We start from the raw sequence: 20553 nt of genomic DNA, 5'->3' as shown, positions 1-20553 counted from the left end.
ATCCTAGGAGCTACGGTATTAACAAGCAAAATGTTGGGTTGTTAGGTTAATTTTAAAACTAAAATGTAAGAGTAAGGCAAACATACAGATCACATTTAGAAGTGTGTCATTTATCATTTATCATTCACTCACTCATACCTCATTCTGGAAAGTATTTAAGAAGCCTTTAAAAATATAAAACAGGAAAAGATACATGCAGAAAATGGGAGGAAAAGGAAAAATGGAAGGAGGATAATAGAATAAAAGGTAGAGGGTAGAGTCTGTATACAAGGTATATGTCTTAGAAGTCTGGGCCTTTGCCAAGAGTGCCAATGGGGTTCTGTCTGAAAGGACAATGCGAGAGAAACAAAACATGCACATAGAGCCCACAGTGCCATCATCATAAAGTACAGTAGGCCACCATCCAGCTTCTGCTTTCATACATCGAGCAAATACATTATTTAATATTTAATTTCTTGGAAAAATGCACTACAAAAATGCATTGCTGAGACTATGATATCATTTTCTTTCAAAGCAAAGTGATTACATAAAGTCCTGGTGCTTTCGTACTAGTCACTGTTTGGTTCTCCAAATGAGTAGTAAGTGAATTTTTTTAAATGAAGCTTAACTTTTTTACAGCTTTCAAGGTTTATAATAGAGCAAAACGTGTAAGGAGCAATTTAGATGGCTATATGCTTACTTACATGTAACGTTCAAGCAATAGGAAGAAGAACCACTGGCATAATTAACTTGTGGATTTCCTTGGCCAACGTGCACTTACATTCTATATTGAAAAGTCATATACAGGGTTCGTAATGGTCAAGGTGAAAAGAACTACAAGTGATAACAAGGAAGGACTGTGGCTTGAGATTTCATTACTGACACAGCAACTGGACTTGAATATGGGCTCATTGACAGCCTGCCGAGTGGCAGAGAGAATGAGGGCAAGAGAGACTGAATCACCTGTGCCTGGCAGAGAAAATGGAAACACAGTCGGAGAAGTGAGATGCAGAGTGGAGACGTTCTCTTCCTGGAGTAGTGTCGGGATTATATTCTGTTTTCTAGAGCTGGCTCAAATTACATAGAGCTCGTCTATTAAACTCAGACAAGAGATGAAAGTAGGGAAGTGCAAAACCTGCCATTGCTTCTTATTTGACCTGCATGGTGGCTGGATTCATACGTCTTGCCATACTTCTGTATTCTGAAGGACTGTGGAACAAATTATCAGGGCCAGGTGTGAAACTTGGAAGATGAGTCTAGCCCCTAGGGGTTTTAAAAGGGAAAAGTAATAATTGGAAATCTCACTGAAAGCTTGTCCTCCTTGGCCGTTCTCCTTTCCTCTTCCAAATTAAGATGTACTGTGTTCCTTTACATATTTGAGATTTGCTATAGGCTTGACTTCAGAATCAATTATCTATTTCAAATAAACAAACATTCAAGAACTTTTCACATATTTCTCAGAGTCATTTCTTTCAGCTCTTTGAATCTTATTCTTGAGATAACATCTAAAGCTCAGATTATCATACTGAGTGAAGTAAGTCAGACAGAGAAAGACAAATATCATATGATATTACTCATATGTGGAATCTAAAAAAATGATACAAATGAATTTATGTACAAAACAGAAACAGACTCACAGACTTAGAAAACAAACTTATGGTTACCAAAGGGGAAAGATTGGGGGGAGGGATAAATTAGGAGGTTGGGATTAACATATACACACTACTGTATATAAAATAGATAATCAACAAGGACCTACTGTATAGCACAGGGAACTCTACTCGGTAGTCTGTAATAATCTATATAGGGAAAGATTCTGAAAAAGAATAGATATATGTATATGTATAACTGAATCACTTTGCTGTACAGCTGAAACTAACACAACACTATAAATCAACTACACTCCAATATAAAATAAAAATTTTTTTAAATAAATAAATAATTGTTTAAAAGATAAAAAGAAAGAAAGCTCAAGTTTTCAAACATGTACGGACATAAGACATGTCTCTGTAACTTAACTGGACTTGTGCAAAAATACTCCAGGAGAAAAAACAACTTACTTTTTGCTGTATACTTTGCTTTCATTTATTACCTGTTTAAATAGTGCTACAGACTGTACTATTTACTATTATGTGGATTATATCATTTTTATCCCCCCCCACAAATCCTATGGGTTGATTATTATTATTTTATCCATTTACAGATGGGGAAATGGAAAGGCTATGTCAATTAATAACTTTCCCAAGTTCTCACATTAAGTTGTACCATCAGAATCTGAACTCAGGTTCCTTAAAACACTAAAAACAGAACTACCATACGACCCAGCAATCCCACTACTGGGCATATACCCTGAGAAAACCATAATTCAAAAAGAGTCATGTACCACAATGTTCATTGCAGCTCTATTTACAATAGCCAGGACATGGAAGCAACCTAAGTGTCCATCAACAGATGAATGGATAAAGAAGATGTGGCACATATATACAATGGAATATTACTCAGCCATAAAAAGAAACAAAATTGAGTTATTTGTAGTGAGCTGGATGGACCTAGAGTCTGTCATACAGAGTGATGTAAGTCAGAAAGAGCAAAACAAATACCGTATGCTAACACATATATATGGAATCTAAAAAAAAAAAAAAGGTTCTGAAGAACCTAGGGCAGGACAGGAATAAAGATGCAGATGTAGAGAATGGACTTGAGGACACGGGGAGGGGGAAGGGTAAGCTGGGATGAAGTGAGAGTGGCATGGACATATATACACTACCAAATGTAAAATAGCTAGCTAGTGGGAAGCAGCCACATAGCACAGGGAGATCAGCTCGGTGCTTTGTGACCACCTAGAAGGGTGGGATAGGGAGGGTGGGAGGGAGATGCAAGAGGGAGGAGATATGGGGATAAATGTATATGTATAGCTGATTCACTTTGTTATAAAGCAGAAACTAACACACCATTGTAAAGCAATTATACTCCAATAAAGATGTTAAACAAATTAAATTAAATTAAATTAAAAAAAAGAATCTGAACTCAGACTGATTCCTGACCCATGTTCTTAACCACCAAGTAATAGTTCTTACATTACATTGCAGCCTTGCTGTAATAAACAAAATGCATATCCTTGGAAAGGAAAGAAGCTTACTTAATGCACTGATATAGTAAAGAGTAGCCAACTTTGAATTTGGAGTCAAGATACATAGGTTCTATTCATGACACTAGCTATGTGAATTTAATCAAGTTAATTCACCTCTTTGACCCTCAAATAAAAAATTTCAGGACTCAGAAAAGCTAGTTGAGTTGAGGCACACTTAAGTCCTTTCAGGTTTTGACATTCTTTGTTTTCTAACGAGATGCCTGAGATAATTTCATCCTCATTATGTAGCTCCTGTGAATGACATGTCCAATTGGACAGAAATTCAAACTGTGGCATTTCTGTAGTAAAGCCCCATGAACTCAACATTATGAGTAATAATAATATGCGGGACAGTTATCACAGTAACTAGCAAGATTCTCTTAACTTATCACTTGGCAGATTTTCTTTTCTTATATTCCTTTGTGACGTCTCATTTTCACTGTGTTTACAAAGAATCAGAGTTTATAGAATTAATTCATAAAAATCAATATTTTGCTGTGGCAAACACTTATTTTTCCTGTCAATCAATATTTCACCACATTATTTATCCTCTGTAAATGAGAAAGCACAGCGTAGGTGAGGACATTGAGGTAGAGAAGTGTTAAAAGATTAAGGTCACACAATAAGTCAGTTTAAAAAGGCAAAAAATAGAAACAGGGGTTTTCTGAGCCACAGCTAGTCAATGACAGACCCAGTAATGAGGCACAAGCTTACATTAGCTTACAAAATAACCACCGGCACATTTCCCCTGAAACCAGGCCATGCACTCAGTGCATGCCCTGGTGCATGTGCAAATTAATTGCTGGCAGCAGGAGGCCCTGGTACTTTTCAACTCTGGTATACTAGTAATTAAAACAAACAGACACACATCAATTTTTTTTTCAGGTAAGAAAACCAGAACACAGGTCAAGCCCTAATAATTTCTTGGGTTTTAGAGTAACTTATAATATGGGGAAAAAGACACTGAAACTTTTCATTTGCAGTATAAGTTGTGTAAGTCCCCTCCTTCCAGAAATTTCGCTTCTGTACATAGTATACACTCCGTCAGCACTGGGAATATTTGTTCAGCCTATTTATATGTACATTGGATACAATGCCATTTCTTACTCCATGTGGAAATATTGCGAGAATCCTTAAATTGTTGTTTGATGTTTCAAGCCAGAAAGAATGGCTCATTCTTTAAATAAATGAGTTTGGATGATTAGGGCTACACTTGTAAGTGGAAAGAAAGCCGGTGGGAGCTCTTTGAAATTCCTAGTGTTTTATTTTTACGATTGTTTTGTACTCCTTCCCATAGAATCAACTATAGAGCCGAGTAGCCTAATAAACATGAACTGCACTGGATTAAGGGGTATAAATATTGTCTGGATGGACCAATGCATGGAGATATTTTAAAGGTGGGAGCTATGAATGAGCTCTGTATCAAGCCCTGAAGCCCAGTGGAGTACTGTACACCCCATGGATGCCAAATTACACCAGATTTTAGTAATAGCAAAGATACTAGCTCATTTATTCATTCATTTTTTTAGTAAACATGTACCAAGCCCCTATTCTGTGATAGGGAAAGCAGCATCCTGGAGATACAGAAGTAAAATACATATACTGTGCCTTCAAAGAGCTCACAATCTAATGGGGCAGGCAGCCAAGAAAAAGACGTTGCTACCCCAGATGCTAAGAGCTGTATACAAGGGAAGCTCATTATGCTACAGGGACTTGGAGAACGGAAACCTGGCCATGATGAGGGCTAGGCAAGTGGGGAAAGGGATTGTGAAGGAAGAAGGTGGCACTTGACCTTGATATGAATGAAGAATGGGAGTTATCGAGGCTAAGAAAAGGAAAACGTGTTTTTCGAGGCTGAGTACGAGACTGCAAGCACCACGAGGAGGGAGAGAGCACAGAGTTTGGGGGTTTCGGATGAAGTGACTATTGCGTGCCCAACTCCTGGGTAGGCACCATTCCCATCTTAGTCTAAGTGATGGTACTCTGCAGATTTGTGTGACACATCAACCCTTGTCATAGCTGTGAGTTCAGAACTGGTGAGAGATAGGGGAGAAGAATAGTCACCTCATCTACTAAGACAAAAGAGAGGAAGAGAAGAATCTTATGTCAATCCATTTTTTAAATTAATAGCCTTTATTTTTTAGAGCAGTTTTAGATTCACAGCAAAACTGAGTGGGAAGTACAGAGTTTCATATACCCCATCCCCATGTATAACCTCTTCCACCCAGCAACTGGTACATTTGTTACAATCAATGAACTGACACTGACACATCATTATTGCCAAAAATCCACAGTTTACATTAGAATTCACTCTTTGTGTTGAACATTCTATGGGTTTGGACAAATGTATAATGACATATATCTACCATTATAGTACAGATGAATGAAACAGAATAGTTTCATAGCCCTAAAAACTTCTGTGCTCTACCTATTCATCCTTCTCTGCCCCCAACATCTGGCAACCACTGGTCTTTTTATTATCTCCATAGTTTTACCTGTTTCAGAATATGGTATATAGTTGGAATCATACAGTATGTAGCCTTTTCAAATTGACATCTTTCACTTAGCAATATGCATTTAAGTTTCCTTCATGTATTTTTGTGGCTTAATAGCTCATTTATTTTTAGCACTAAATAATATTCCATTGTCTGGATTATCAAGGTTTTTTTGTTTGTTTTTATTTTTTTTTGGAGAGGGCAGAAAGGTGAGGAGTCTGTCCCATGAAGTAGGAGGAGAATTTTTTTTTTTCTAAACATCTTTATTGGAGTATAATTGCTTTGCAATGGTGCATTAGTTTCTGCTGTGTAACAAAGTGAATCAGCTATACATATACATATATCCCCATATCTCCTCCCTCTTGCGTTTCCCTCCCACCCTCCCTATCCCACCCCCTCTAGGTGGTCACAAAGCACGAGCTGATCTCCCTGTGCTATGTGGCTGCTTCCCACTAGCTATCTATTTTACGTTTGGTAGTGTGTATATGTCCATGCCACTCTCTCACTGCGTCTCAGCTTACCCTTCCCCCTCCCCGTGTCCTCAAGTCCATTCTGGGAGGGTAACTGTGTTATCAAATCTGATGAGTCTGCATTGTCTGCTATATCTAAGTCTGTGATAAAACCAATGATTGAGGTAAAAACCTGTGATCTACCTATGGGCCTCTCTCCAGCTTGGCATCAACACTCTTTAGATGTCATCATTCCAACAGATAAGAAGGTAACTGATGTCCCGAACAGCAATATCAGATTATGCCCCAAGGTAAGCCTGTGGAATTGGGGTTCTAGGAAATATACTCAAAACTCAACTGCACAAATACAGCCTGGAAATATTCCCAATCATAATTAAACTAGCTTTTTCTACATATCACCATTAAAGGTAATTTTTAAATAACATGTTTATCTGGGGCAGAGGTAGAACCTGATAAGGGGACCAAGTCGCAGCAAGTAGGCTAGTACGGGAAGACATTTTTTTCCCTTTAGGCCTGAGATTCTCTTTCTTGGGCCAGAGATACCAGTGCAGGTAGATGAGGGGCCCAGCAGAAGCAACAGCTTGGCAGCTTGGTCCAGGAAGTCCCTATGTCTGTGACTTCCCCTGCTCCCACCCTTTAGAGACACCAGGGCAGGAAAGAGGTACAGTAGGGGGATCCCACCATGCCCTTCCCCACTGAGAGACCTCTAGTGGCCCAGCCTGGGGAAACCCCTGCCATCTCCCTCAGGCAGCACCAGCGGGGACCTGTGAGAGCCCCAGTGGCACCTGATAAACCAAACGGATCAAAATAACACCACAAAATCAGTAAAAATTAAACTGCCATTGGAAGAACAGCCCTCAAAAGTAGGCCAAGACCTGCATGCTGCTGCTAAAATAAGAGAACTGAATAGGACCCAGAATCTGCTACATAATAGACAATGTGCCTAGAATACAATAGAAAATCTCCTGTCATATCAAGAACCAAGAAAATCACAACTTCAGTGTGAAAAGGTAATCAATTACTGTAACACCGAGATGGATCAAATGTTGGAATTCTCTGACGAGGATTTTAAAGCAACCATTATAAAAGTGTTTCAACAATCACTTACAAATTCTCTTGCAACAGATGAGGAAAAAAAAATCTCAGCAAAGAAATAAACATTATAAAAGAGAATCAAATAGAAATTATAGAATTGAAAAATACAGTAACAGAATTTTTTAAAAAACCACTTGCTGTACAGGCTCAGTAGAGTGGTGAAGACAGAGGTTAGAATCAGTGAACTTGAAGACAGAACAATAGAATTAACCCAAACTTGAAGACAGAAAAATAGAAAAACAAAGAGAAAATAGGCTTAAAGCAAAACAGAACAAAAAAACAAAGCTTCAGGGACCTGCGGGATAATAACAAAAGATCCAACAGTAATATTGGAGTCTCAGAAAGACAGGAGTGACGGGGGGCGGGGCAGAAAGAATATTTGAAGAAACAATGGCTGAAAACTCCCCAAATTTGGCAAAAGATACAGCCAAGAGGCTGAATGAAACCCAAACAGGATAAACACAAGGAAATTCATATCAAGACACATAATAATTAAACTTTTGAAAATGAAAAATAAAAATAAAAATTTGAGACAAAAATCCAGAGAGAAACAATGCATTACCTTTAGAGAAACTCCAGTTCAAGTGACAGCGGATACCTTGCCTGAAACCAAGGAAGCCAGAAAAAAGTGACACAATATTAATCGAGTGCTGAAAGTAAAGAACTGTCAACCATGAATTCTGAACCTGGCAAAGATGTCCCTCGGGAATGAGAGAAAAGAAAAACATTCTCAGATGGAGGAAAACTAAAAGAATTTGTTTCTAACAGACACACCCTTAAATTTTTGATGAAGGGAATTCTTCAAACAGACAGGAAATGATTTTTTTTAAAAAGAAATCTTGGAATATCAGGAAGGAAGAAAGCACAGAGAGGAAAGAAATACGGGTACATACAATAAACTATCTTTTTCTCATGAGTTTTATAAAGTATATTTGATGATTGAAACAAAAATTACAACACCATCTGACATCCAAGACAATGATATTTAAAAGTGGGGAAGGTAAAGGAACTTAAATGGAAATGATATTTCCATACTTCACTCAAAGCAGTAAATGTTGAATTCAGGAGACTGTGATAAGTCCCGTATTTATATTGTAATCTTCAGAGCAACCACTATGAAAATCATACAAAGAGATTCACTCAAAATTACTATGAATTAATCATAGTACAAGTATGTTTGGGGAAAACTGAATAATAAGAGGTGGGTTTTATCAATGTCAATATCCCTGTTGTGATTTTATGTTATACTTTTGCTAAATATTTCCATTGGGGGAAATTGGGCAAAGTGTACAAGAGTCTTTCTGTATTATTCCTTACAACTGCATGTGATTCCACAATTATCTAAATAAAAATGTCAGTTAAAAAAAGGCATGTCAATTACATTTTATAATTTTACTATGTTGTAACACGTTGCAAAACATCTGTGCTTAAAAAAATGTTTGCTGTATTCCATTAACTTAAATCAATTCATCAAATAATAAAAACAGGATAAACTCATATTTTCTGCCATGTACATGGAATAAACTTTTGGCATTTGGAGAAGAAAGGAACAGGATATTCTCAATTTTTTTACAAACATTTTGAGATAATGGTCATTGTGGACCCATGAATTGAGAATAGTTGTCTAATCTTTCACCACAAACTTTATACTCTTTTCTTAATGCACAAATGAGCAATAGTCTCCAAAGAGAAGAATGAGTTGCCCCAGGGAAGAAACATTCTCATAAATCCCCAACAAAGTGGTTTGAAATGCTCTGTTGCTATGAAAAAAAAAAAAAGCCCCCTTAAACAGCAGGAAAAAAGGAAACACAGTTTGCTCTTCTGTTGAGATTAAATCTTTATTGCCATTGACTTTTTGAATTTGAATTTTGCACATTATTTGCATTTATTTTCAAGTTTTTCCTTAATCTTCAGCCTTAATCCCGATTGATTTAAGAGGGGTAATATAAGTTACTGGGTAAAGGCCCACATCACAGAGTAGCACCTGTTTTGGAGCCATAATGGACTCCAGTACATTATGCCTAAACAGGCAGAAAGTCTTCTTCTATTTCCTTGATCAAATCAACAAATGGTGTGTAGCAACGTTAACAGATGTGACTAGACTGGAATCATATTTTGCTATTGCCCAAAATGTATTGAATATGAAAAAACGCATCGAGTCTCATATCTTTGAACATCAAAGAAATGGTCCCTTGTGTATCTACACTTTTTATTGGCTTTACAAAACAAGATGAGTTCACAGTAGGCTCTCTTTTGTCTAGAATCTCCATGAACAGTCTATTACTCTCTCAGAGCTGGACAAAAGCACAGGCTGCCCAGTTCAGTCTTTGAGTCCAGCCCTCAACTGCATCGTGTTTGCAGCACACTTACAAATTCTGAACCTTGTGGTAGTGAGCTTAAAGAGATTAGAAGACTGAAAAAAGTACCGAACAAATTAGCAGTAATTGCAGTGGAATCACTATCTCACATAACAGGGCTTCACGGAATCTATAACATCCATGCTTATGCTTGGTTGCCCTTCAGCGCTATATTTCCACTTGAGTAGAATTGTTTACTGCCCTTACCATACCTTCTTAGAGACCCAAAGGCAAAGTTTTCTTATTTCCCTGGAAACATGCAATTTTTAAACATTTTTTATATATGTTTTTCTCTTATCTTGTCCTTGTAGCAGGATGAACCTTACTCTGCACTACCATTATCTTCTATCTTCTCAGCAGTTCAGCCCAACATTCTAACAGTACAGGATTCAGCCTCAGTTACAGTTTTTTTAAGTGATTTTTTTTTCTATATTGGTCAAAAAGTAGTGGTAGATGGGTGGGAGTTATGTTTATGTCTCTGAGCTGTAGCCCAACAATGATGAACTATCCTAAGACATACAAGAATTTCTCACACAGCATCAATGATGGTCAACATTCAGACTTCTCCTTTTTTAAAAAAATTGTTGTAAGAACACTTAACGTGAGATCTACCCTCTTAACAAATTTTTATGTGTTCTGTACAGTGTTGTTAACCATAGACACAATGTTGTACAGCAGGTCTCTAGAACTTATTCATCTTGCATAACTGAAATTTTATACTCATCGAATAACAGCTCCCCACCACCCACTGCCCTTGGCAACCACCGTCCTACTCTCTGCTTCTACACATGTCCTTTAAGTGGAATCATGAAGTATTTGTCCTTCTGTAACTGGCTTATTTCACTTACCATAATGTCCTCAAGGTTCATCCAGGGATGGACTGCCTTCCTTTTTTTTTAAGGCAGAATATGTATATTCTACATTTTCTTTATCCATCCATAGGTGAACATTTAGGCTGTTTCTACTTCTTGACATTCAGCCTTTTCTGAAATATTTATAGTTATAGGGAACTCGCCATCAATGGCCACATTCTGAAAGCACTGTTCACTCTTCTTCATACAACTCTGCTAGAAAACTCTTTAATTGGGCTAAAATCTTCTCACGAACTCTAATTCTACACCCAACACAATACAGAATAAATCTAAACCATGGGCTACAATCTTGAATAACAGTGAGTGATGCTTTTGGGGAGTAAGAAAAAATTTGATAGAGATGTGAAAAATATAATTATCCTATTAGAAAAAGTATGGCTAAAAAATGCTGAAAGATGGCTATAAACTGATGTTTCCCTCAGTTTGTAAGGGAGAATAACAGTGATTGGTGAAATGGAAGACACATGCCCTGTACAAAGGGTAACCGCTACTCCTCTCCAGCTGTTTGCTGATATAAATGAGATAGAATTTCTAATTCTTCAAGAGTTCAGAGAGCAAGATTTTCAAGTGAAATCTTATGATTTTAAGAGTTGGCGGCTAATTCAAAACATTTAAAAAATTTATTTGGGCCAACAATGAGTTGGCCAAACATCATACCTCTGTAGACCACCATCTTGCTACCTCCAGTCTGAAGGCTGGACCACACATCAGCCTCTGAGCCTTTGAAGACAGACACTGAGTCTCCAGGGATATCTTTTCTTCCAGATCAAATGCCACCACCTTCATTAACCATTTGGTATATAAGTGTTCCAAATCCCTAACCACCCTGAATGGCCTCCTGACTTGTTTTGATTTGCTAAAAAACCTTTCTGAAGTACAGCATTGAGAGAGGTATAGAGAACTTCACAGAGGCTCTGATTGGCTGGCCAGGCCAGCTATTCTACAGCTGCACAGCATCTTAACTTACGGGCCCCTCTTTTACCACCTTCTGGGTGTATTTTTAAAACTCTGTGGCTACTGATTGGGATGCTCTCTGAATGTTATTTGTTTCTTTCTCATCACAGGAATGATGTGGTCTAAGTGTTATTTATTATTGCCTACCTATCTCCTCAAATCATCTTCCCTTTTAAAATCTCTGACTATAAATTCGTATCTATTTTGTCTTAGCAAATTTTAAAATCTGTATTCCAAAATCAGAAATGCCATCATTTTTATGCCCAGAATGCAAATTTGTATTTTCTGAAGCATGTCTATACCTAGAATTCCCTTCCTTAAGGTTTATTAACCCTAAAAGGATCATTTATCCCTAAATATTCCAATTGCTTCAACTTCAAAACACAAATATGCCTTTTATAGTAAAAAAAAAAAAAGTAAACTCTGGCTATGTATTAGGCCTTTAACACACATTATTCTTTTATTTAATTGTTCCAATAACCCCGTGAAGTAGTCTTATTATCCCAGTTCCTAGATGAGAAAATTGAGGCTTGGAAAGATTGAGTAAACAGCCCAAAGTTGAATAGCCAACACGAATAAAAGCTAGGAATTCAAACTTGGGCCATCTGATTTTAAAGCCAGGACTCTTTACACTACACCACTTGTCTAATTCTTTCTTGTGGGTTAGAATTAAGTCCATAGTGTTAATTCCACTCATTGTTTCATTTATCTTTTGAGACATTCAGTTGTTATAAGATGTTTGGCTTTGTGCCCAACAGGATAAGGCTTCCCACAACTGTCAGGAGAATTAAAAATCCTCCAGGACTTTTGGTGTTTACCTCCATGCAATACGATCCTGAGCCTAATCTGTATTGGTTGGAACACACTGGGAATAAATGAGCACTCCTAACCCATGTATAGTTTCACCACGAGTAAATAAAATTGGAGTTACAAACAATAAATATAGGAAATAACATCGTTAGAACGTCAGTCAATCCAGAGTTAGTAATTGCCTGTGAAATATGTGCAAACAAATGAATAAAATGACTTAGAATAATGATTTCTCTCTACCGCAGACATTGCCAGCTATCTACTCAATATCCATTTTCTCCTCTTTTACAAACAGAAATTCAATTTTGTTCATGGTGAAAATGTATGATGAGTTTAAAATATATTTTTTTCAGCCTGCGTTTTAGCTATGCTATGGTCTTGTGACACACGTTATGGCCAATGAGATGTAAGTGGAACTTGCTGGGTGTGACTTAAGGGAAATCTCCTGAAAGGGAGACTCACTTAGCCTGTACCTTTTGCCCTTTGCCCTTCTCCTTCTTCTGCCTGGAATGCAGCATGATGCTGAAGGTGAGAAGAGCCACCTTGCCACCATGAGGCAACAATCTTGAAAATAAAAGCCACATATTAGGGGTGCCTGAAATCAGAGTCCGAATCCCCGATGGCATCATGGAGACGATGGTCTGCCTACCTACACACTTCTTGGTATGGGAAAAAGCACTAAACGATTATTTGTAAAATGGGTTTTCAGTTATATGCAGCCAAACCCATTCCTAACTGATACCCTGAACAATGACTGACAAGTATTAGATATGGCTTTTTGTATTACCAAAGTGGTAAAATTCCACACACAGATCTTAGTCTTTTTGAATCTCTCCATGACACATCTGGCAACTCAGTGAACAGTCTAGATTAGGCAGAGGTGCTGAGAAGATCAAAGATTCTGGAACCTCTCTCTATACTGGAAGACTGTGAGAGCAGGGACCATTTCCATCTGCTTCCCAGTTGTCCACCAGGGCCTGTTACTGATGTGCATAGAAAGTTAAATCTTTGTCCAATGAGTGGATGAATGGATGAATTTATAGTCTAGTTGGGGAGATTAACAAGTAAATAGATGACTCCAAGGGAACAAAATCTTCCTTAGCGTACCTGTATAGGGCTTCCTGGAGGAGATTCTTTTCAAACTGGGGCATGAAAATTGAGGCACTAATAAAGTACAGGGACTGACTTTCCAAGGAGAGGGAGTAGCATGTGGCAGAGAACTGTGTCCAGTTCTGTAGGCTTATAGTTTAGGAATCCAAAAAGACTGTGATGAGGCGGGGGAGGCAAGCAAGAGTTAGACCATGAAGGGCCAGGGTACACACACAGAAAGCACAGTCTTCTGGTCTAGTCTAATCTAGCTGCAATGATAAAAGAATTTCAAAGTATTCTCAACCTCCCCATCTGCAATCACAAAGTACAGTCTTTAAATTTCAGGAATTTTGTGACTTGATTATACAAACGTCTTCAATCGCATTTTTTGACTTGGGCTATTTTCATTTCTGTTCTACAGACCTACAACCTGCATCGTGAGTGCATCTACCAATAGGTTTAGGAAAATCTCTTCCACTATTGAAGTGGAACATTTTGAAGACCTCCTGTCTTAAAGCATCAGGGGTTGCCTGGAAGTTTTATCTTCTTCACTGGGAAACCCTTTTAGTCATAACTGTCTTCCTCCACCCGTGAATTTTTATCACATGACTGCAGCAGCCAGGGTGAAACATTTTCCCTGCTTCCTGTCTCAGTAGGGCATTGTGGTGTACTGCATCAAGGTCATATACATATGGCTTCACTTTGCCCCTGTTAGGGCAAGCAAAAATGAATTGAAAGCAGCAGGTTAATATCTGTCCATGATTGGGGTAAATGTCACATAAGCATGTCAGCACTTTTCTCCATCTTTGTCTACCTGTCTCTCTGCTCCCCAAACCCATTAACCATCTTTGTAATTTTTCTCTTCTATATCTGGCACCCTTCCTAGAGATTGGGGTTGTTTATTTGTTTAATCTGAAGCACCCTCAACCTTCAGGGAATCTGGGATGCACAGAGCTAGCCTGGTCTTCCTGTGAATCTCATCACTTCGCCACAAAGCTTGACAGGGAGAGAAAATGAAAATACCTTGCATATAAACTCACTTCTCATCTTTCTTATAACTATATTCTCATGTGCGTATTTCTAATATGCCGTCTTTATCATAAACTTTATAGGCATTAAAACGTTGCCCCTTTTATTAAGGCACATGGTTTGAATGATTGGAGAAAGGTGAGAATTTCCCATTTCATTTTGCTTTACCATTGGCTGCCATATAACTTTAAGTGAGCTTTGTATTTTTATAAAAGGGAGTGACAATCTCAAAGATTAAAAAATTAATAAGTATTTCTGATCTCTTTATATGTTTTCCATCTCATTTTAGAAGTAAAAAGAAAAAATGGAAAGGGAGGTATTGCATGCATAAGTGTGAAATTAATATTTATGAATTAATATCTGATCTAATTAACTGCTATCATAATCAACAGATTTGTCTAAATATCAGCAAGGTCATAGATGGGGGTCACAGATTATTTTGTTTTTGTAACAGTGGGTTTTATTTCCTATCTTGATGACAAGTTTGCATTTGACCCTGCCTTACAGCTTAGGTTCCAATTTACGTATCTGACTGCAATTTACCTTAGACAATTTTCTAACACATTTCAACAGCTAATATTTTTCTTAATCTGAAAATTTGAAGGTGTGGAACAAACAGCTTCCTGCTGTTTCTCCTGAACATATTTATGGATTGGTCTGCTTCTGCAAATAATTTAGTGGTCTGTTTTTCTACTCCTAAACAATGGTTTTAACAACTCACATGAAGACATTTTTCTATTTTTTGTTGCCGAGTGCAGACCGTGGCATACTTTGTTTCGTGCTGTTAATATGTATTATTCAGAAAGCAGTGATCGGACTGACGTGGTTCTATTAGTCCAGGAAGTGGCATTTATGTATAATCCGTGTGTCACTTTTTAAAAATGTAAAATGATGAACCTCAAAACACTTGAAAGTCAAGTTTAGTCTCTCTTGATTGAGGCTTCAGTTTTTGTCATCAAAAAATGTTAAATGGTTCATTTTCTTATCAGCTGAAAAACAGTCATAAAGTATTGCAGTAGCACACTGATGCCTTACAAGCATTACATTTATGTCCATAAGCAGTCTGTGTAATAATAAGAAATATGAATTGTTCTCTGATGCTGGTTCTTGTTAGTACTTGATCTTTGACCCCAGTTCCTGATTCAGAGCTTCCAAAACCTTAGAACTTCTTGAGTGATAGGAGTGTCTGAGACAGAGCTCCTAAGTCCCTTGGAATTTCCTAGGTGACAGGAGCATCTTTTGTTCTAATGAGGTGATTCTTGGTGGGCTCCTGGTTGGGGGTTGGTCATCAGAAAGACCAAGGCATGATTAGAAGCTTGGAACTTTCAGCCTCACCCAGAGAGGGAAGGGACTGGAAGTAGAATTAATAATTGATTATGTCTGTGATAAAGCCTGCATAAAACCCCCAAAATTATAGGATTGGGGGAGCTTCTGGGTTGGTGAACTCATCCATGTGCCTGGAGAGTGGTGCACCCCAGCTACACAGGGACAGAAGTTCCTGTGCTCGGGACCCTTCCAGACCTTGCTCTATGTACCTCTTCATCTGGCTGTTCCTCTGTATCCTTTATCATATTCTTTGTTACATAATAAACCAGTAAAGTAAGTGTTTGCCTGAGTTCTGTGAGCTGTCGTATGTAGTAAATGATGGAATCCAGAGAGTTGTGGGAACCTCTAATTTGCAGCTAAGTCACACAGAAGTTGTGGGTAACCTGGGGACTCACTACTTATGACTGGCATCTGAAGTGGGGGGCAATCTTGTGGGACTGAGCCCTTAATCTGGGGGTCTGTGCTAACTTCAGGCAGTTAATGTCAGAATTGCCTGGTATGGAAAACCCAAACATTTGGTGGCCAGAAGTGAAGTACTAAGAGTGCATAAGTATTCTGTGAGTGGAGGAGAAAATGTTTTTTTCCCAGACATCCTCTGTCTCCTTGACCCTTGGCATTTACTCTCCCACAGCCCTCAGGAATTCTGTGGTCAGCCTTCCAGCCTTCAGGGCCTTTCTCAGCCAGCCAGTCACAGGGTAGGAGTTCTTTCAAGACTGGCTTGGATCCCATGACTCCTAATAATCAAACCTTACAGAGAGCTCAACTTGTGTCTTGGATGCATGAGTCATTCATTAACTCATTCCCCCCAAACAGTTATCGGGGACAATTATTAAATGTTTTCATTTAATGACTCATCTTTAGCTAAACCAACTCCAAAAACAGGTTCTGCTCAAGCATCCCTCTGAGAATGCCTTCTTCACCTACTCCCTATTTTTTTTCCCTTCTCTTCATTAAAAAACTACATCCAAACCTCATCTCAAGTCCTCTCTATAAGCATGTAAGGAATTTATCCTCTTCTGAAACTAGCAAAGTCCCTACTGTCATGCTTCCCAAGTTCTTTTCCAATTATGTTGGTGTTTATATTTAGGTTTCCTTATACTTAAGATTTTAGAGTTTAGAGAGACTACAGAAAAGTGCTCTGCACAGAGTAATTAACCAGTGTTATTGATTCTCTAACAGGAAGCAGAGGTTTGTTATCATTAAGTTACCACTGAAAGATAAAACAGTTTTGTAGCTAAAGTAATCAACATTTTTGTAAAACATGTGTATTCCAAAGCAAACCCTTAAAGGGAGCACGAGTAGAATTTTGATTTGATTATGTTTGCTTTGCTCATTCTTTTTTGTACATTCTCCCAGTAAAAACTAGACAAACAACTTGTGTGACATGATAATGAAATAGTTATCGGCCTTAGAACCCATCAACAAAGATAGATTGGATTTTCTCATTTAATTCCAGGAACAAAATACATACCAATGCCATTATGACTAAAATATGTGATTATCTGCTAGTGTGGACTGAGTGAAAGCACATGAGAATTGGATTTAGGCATCTCTACTGTGGTTATATGAGTTTGGAGGAGAATACAGAGAGAACAGAGCATGGAGTGAATACATTAATACAATTTTCTCTATTTTAAGAACCATTAAGCCCAATATTAAACTATCTTTGGTAGAAATTCTTAACAGGGAAATATAATCCTTTTCATGATTTACAAAAGTTTAGGAGTTTTCAGGTTATACTTAGGTGACTGAAGATGCACTTTAAAAATAGAATGAAGATTTTATCAGCTAAGAGAGCAGTTATGAGTACAAGCATTCAAAACCACATCTTTAAAAGATATGTACATTATGAATTATAGTTCTATGTTTGAAAATATAAACAGTCCCTACATACAATGAAGCTACTCCATAATGCTTCAGTAGAATTATACATAAGTAAATGCTTCAAAACATTACAATTCAAGAAAGAGTACATGATAAAAGGTGTAAAGCCCTACTTCAAATATATATAGTATGTCTTACCTTGAATGAATTATGTATCTTGCAGTGAAACTGAAAAAACATTTTAAAAAGAAATCAAGTCAGTACAGATGCCCAAAAGGCACATGAAAAGATGCTCAACATTGCTAATTATTAGGGAAATACAAATCAAAACTACAATGAGATATCACCTCACACCAGTCAGAATGGCCATCATCAAAATGTCTATAAATAATAAGTGCTGGAGAGGATATGGGGAAAAGGGAACCCTCCTACACTGTTGGTGGGAATGTAAATTAGTACAGGCACTGTGGAGAAAAGTATGGAGGTTCCTTAAAAAACTAAAATAGAGCTACCATATGATCCAGCAATCCCACCCCTGGGCATATATCCAGAGAAAACCATAATTCAAAAAGATACATGCACCCCAATGTTCATTGCAGCACTATTTACAATAGCCAAGACATGGAAGCAACCTAAATGTCCATTGACAGATGAATGGATAAAGAAGATGTGGCACATACAGACAATGGAATATTACTCGGCCATAAGAAAGAATAAAATAATGTCATTTGCAGTGACATGGATGAACCTAGAGATTATCATACTAAGTGAAATAAGTCAGACAGAAAAAGACAAATATCATATGATATTATTTATACGTGGAATCTAAAAAATGATACAAATGAACTTATTTACAAAACAGAAACAGATTCACAGACTTAGAAAACAAACTTAGGGTTACCAAAGGGGAAAGGTGAGGGAAGGGATAAAATTAGGAAGTTGGGATTAACATATACACAGTACTGTATATAAAATAGATAATCAACAAGGACCTACTGTATAGCACAGGGAACTCTACTCAATACTCTGTAATAATCTACATGGGGAAAGACTCTGAAAAAGACTAGATATATGTATATGTATAACTGAATCACTTTGCTGTACCCCTGAAACTAACACAACATTGTAAATCAACTATACTCCAATATAAAATAAAAATTAAATTAAAACAAAGAAATCAAGTCAAAATAAACTCCAACTGCCTCTAAAGTTAACCTTAATGTATATCAGGCTTCATTATGTCATTAAGATAGAAATAACGCAAGATGCTAATAAATAGGAAAACAGTAGCTTCCGTGCTCTTTAATTAATGTATATTGTGTAATCTACAATTTTACTGTGGTTTGGTTCTTTTAGCCTCAAAAGGAAGCCAAGATGTTTTCTTCCTAACATTATAGGATTATAGGAAATAGAAATTTTTAAAAGTTGAAAAAATAATATGAATAAGATACACATATTTAAAGAAGAATTAATACTTTTAAATATAATGGGAAATTAAAACCACTTTTTAATTAAAATTTATATAATTTTTTATAATATAAATTTTAAAATTTATTAAAACGCCATTATATACAAAACATAAGCATGTTTAAATGTTCAGCCTATTTTGCACCCTAAATATCTGTAGGGAGGCTAATTTCTCTTCTGCACCCAATAGAGGCCTGAAGATTTCTTCTCTGGAGAGGATAAAATCATAAAGTTTTTGGTCTGGGGAACACCAGGTTCAGTTGAGGCAGCCCTGCTATAAGGAAACAGGAGGATTAAGTGACAGTTACGTGCGGAAGAGTATACATACATTCAGCCTGAGACTACAGGAGAATTGTCCCAGTAATCTGGTTATCTGAAGAAAAAAACATTTAAGGATACAGACATCCAAGTTCCCAAAAGAATGTCCCAACCAGATCCTTCTACACTGAAGCCCAGAGTTAACAAGCCCTATATCCCTCTAGCTTTCTACTGCCCTACTCTTAAATAGGAGTGGATTTGGAGGATGGCCTCAAATTAGGAAAATAGTGGCCAAAACAAATGGGTCGGTGGTGGGGCAGGGGGGGAACCAGTTTGGAAAAAAGAGAGTCTAAAAAGAGTGAAAAAACGAGCCAAAAAAAGTTCACAAAGAAGGAATAATCCTAGTATAGTGTATGGGTCAACTGTCAACATCATCTATGTGTTCACAATAATGTGAACACTGAATATGAATATAATCAAATTCTGTATATCCGTACTGGCAGGTGAGGAGATTTATGTGTTAGGAGGAAGAAAAGTCTTATCTTCCATAGAAAGTAGTTAATGTATTATTCCTAAAATTTTTTAGATCCTATTTTTAATGTAAAGATTTGGAAATAAATGCCACATTAATCAGTGAAAAGAAGTGAAGGAGTCTGTCTCTGAGGAGCAGGAAATGGAAACTGAGGCTGAAGGGCTGCTGGGTTTGGTTTAAAAAACCTTATAGGACTATTTGACTCTCTTTGCTCTGCAGCATTTTTGACTTGGGCGCTATTTTTTAAAGTAAATTTAGAAAATTAATTAAATGAAAAAATTTGGTAGCAATAAAAGGAATGGGAAGAACCAAACTACTTCTAAATGGAGGAACTACATTTGTACCTATTCCCTTACACAGGTTTGGATTTGCCTTTGGGATTAAAGTGTGACAGGGATGTGGCTGATGTATCAGGCGCTAGGTTTTGAACACAATGTCTTTGAACACACTGTCATGCTAGTAGTCAAGGAACACCCATGGTAGCTTGGGAAGCACCACACACGTCTGTATAGTTTGTTTTAATCAGGTTTGAGGTCCTGGAATATTATCAGTCAGCAGTGTCTCCAAACCACAGTGCAGTGAATTCTGTTTGAAGGGCTCTATAACACGTATAAATCAGATACTGCTGACTTTGCCTAAGTCATCTAGGAATTTATGTCTATATGATTCTCCAGACCTCAATACCTGAAATAATAACCCATCACGGAGTCAACCATGCAATAAAGGAGGGACAAAAGAAAGCAGACAAAATTTCAACTACCAAACACCTATCTAAGGGCTTTACATATTTTATCTCATTTAATCCTCACAGCAGTACTACTGAGTAGGTGTTTAAGATGAGGAAGTTGAGCAGTTAACTAAAGTCA

This window comes from Eubalaena glacialis, chromosome 12 (genome assembly GCF_028564815.1).
Source record: "Eubalaena glacialis isolate mEubGla1 chromosome 12, mEubGla1.1.hap2.+ XY, whole genome shotgun sequence".
Classification (NCBI taxonomy): domain Eukaryota; kingdom Metazoa; phylum Chordata; class Mammalia; order Artiodactyla; family Balaenidae; genus Eubalaena; species Eubalaena glacialis.
This window is presented reverse-complemented; position numbering follows the sequence as displayed.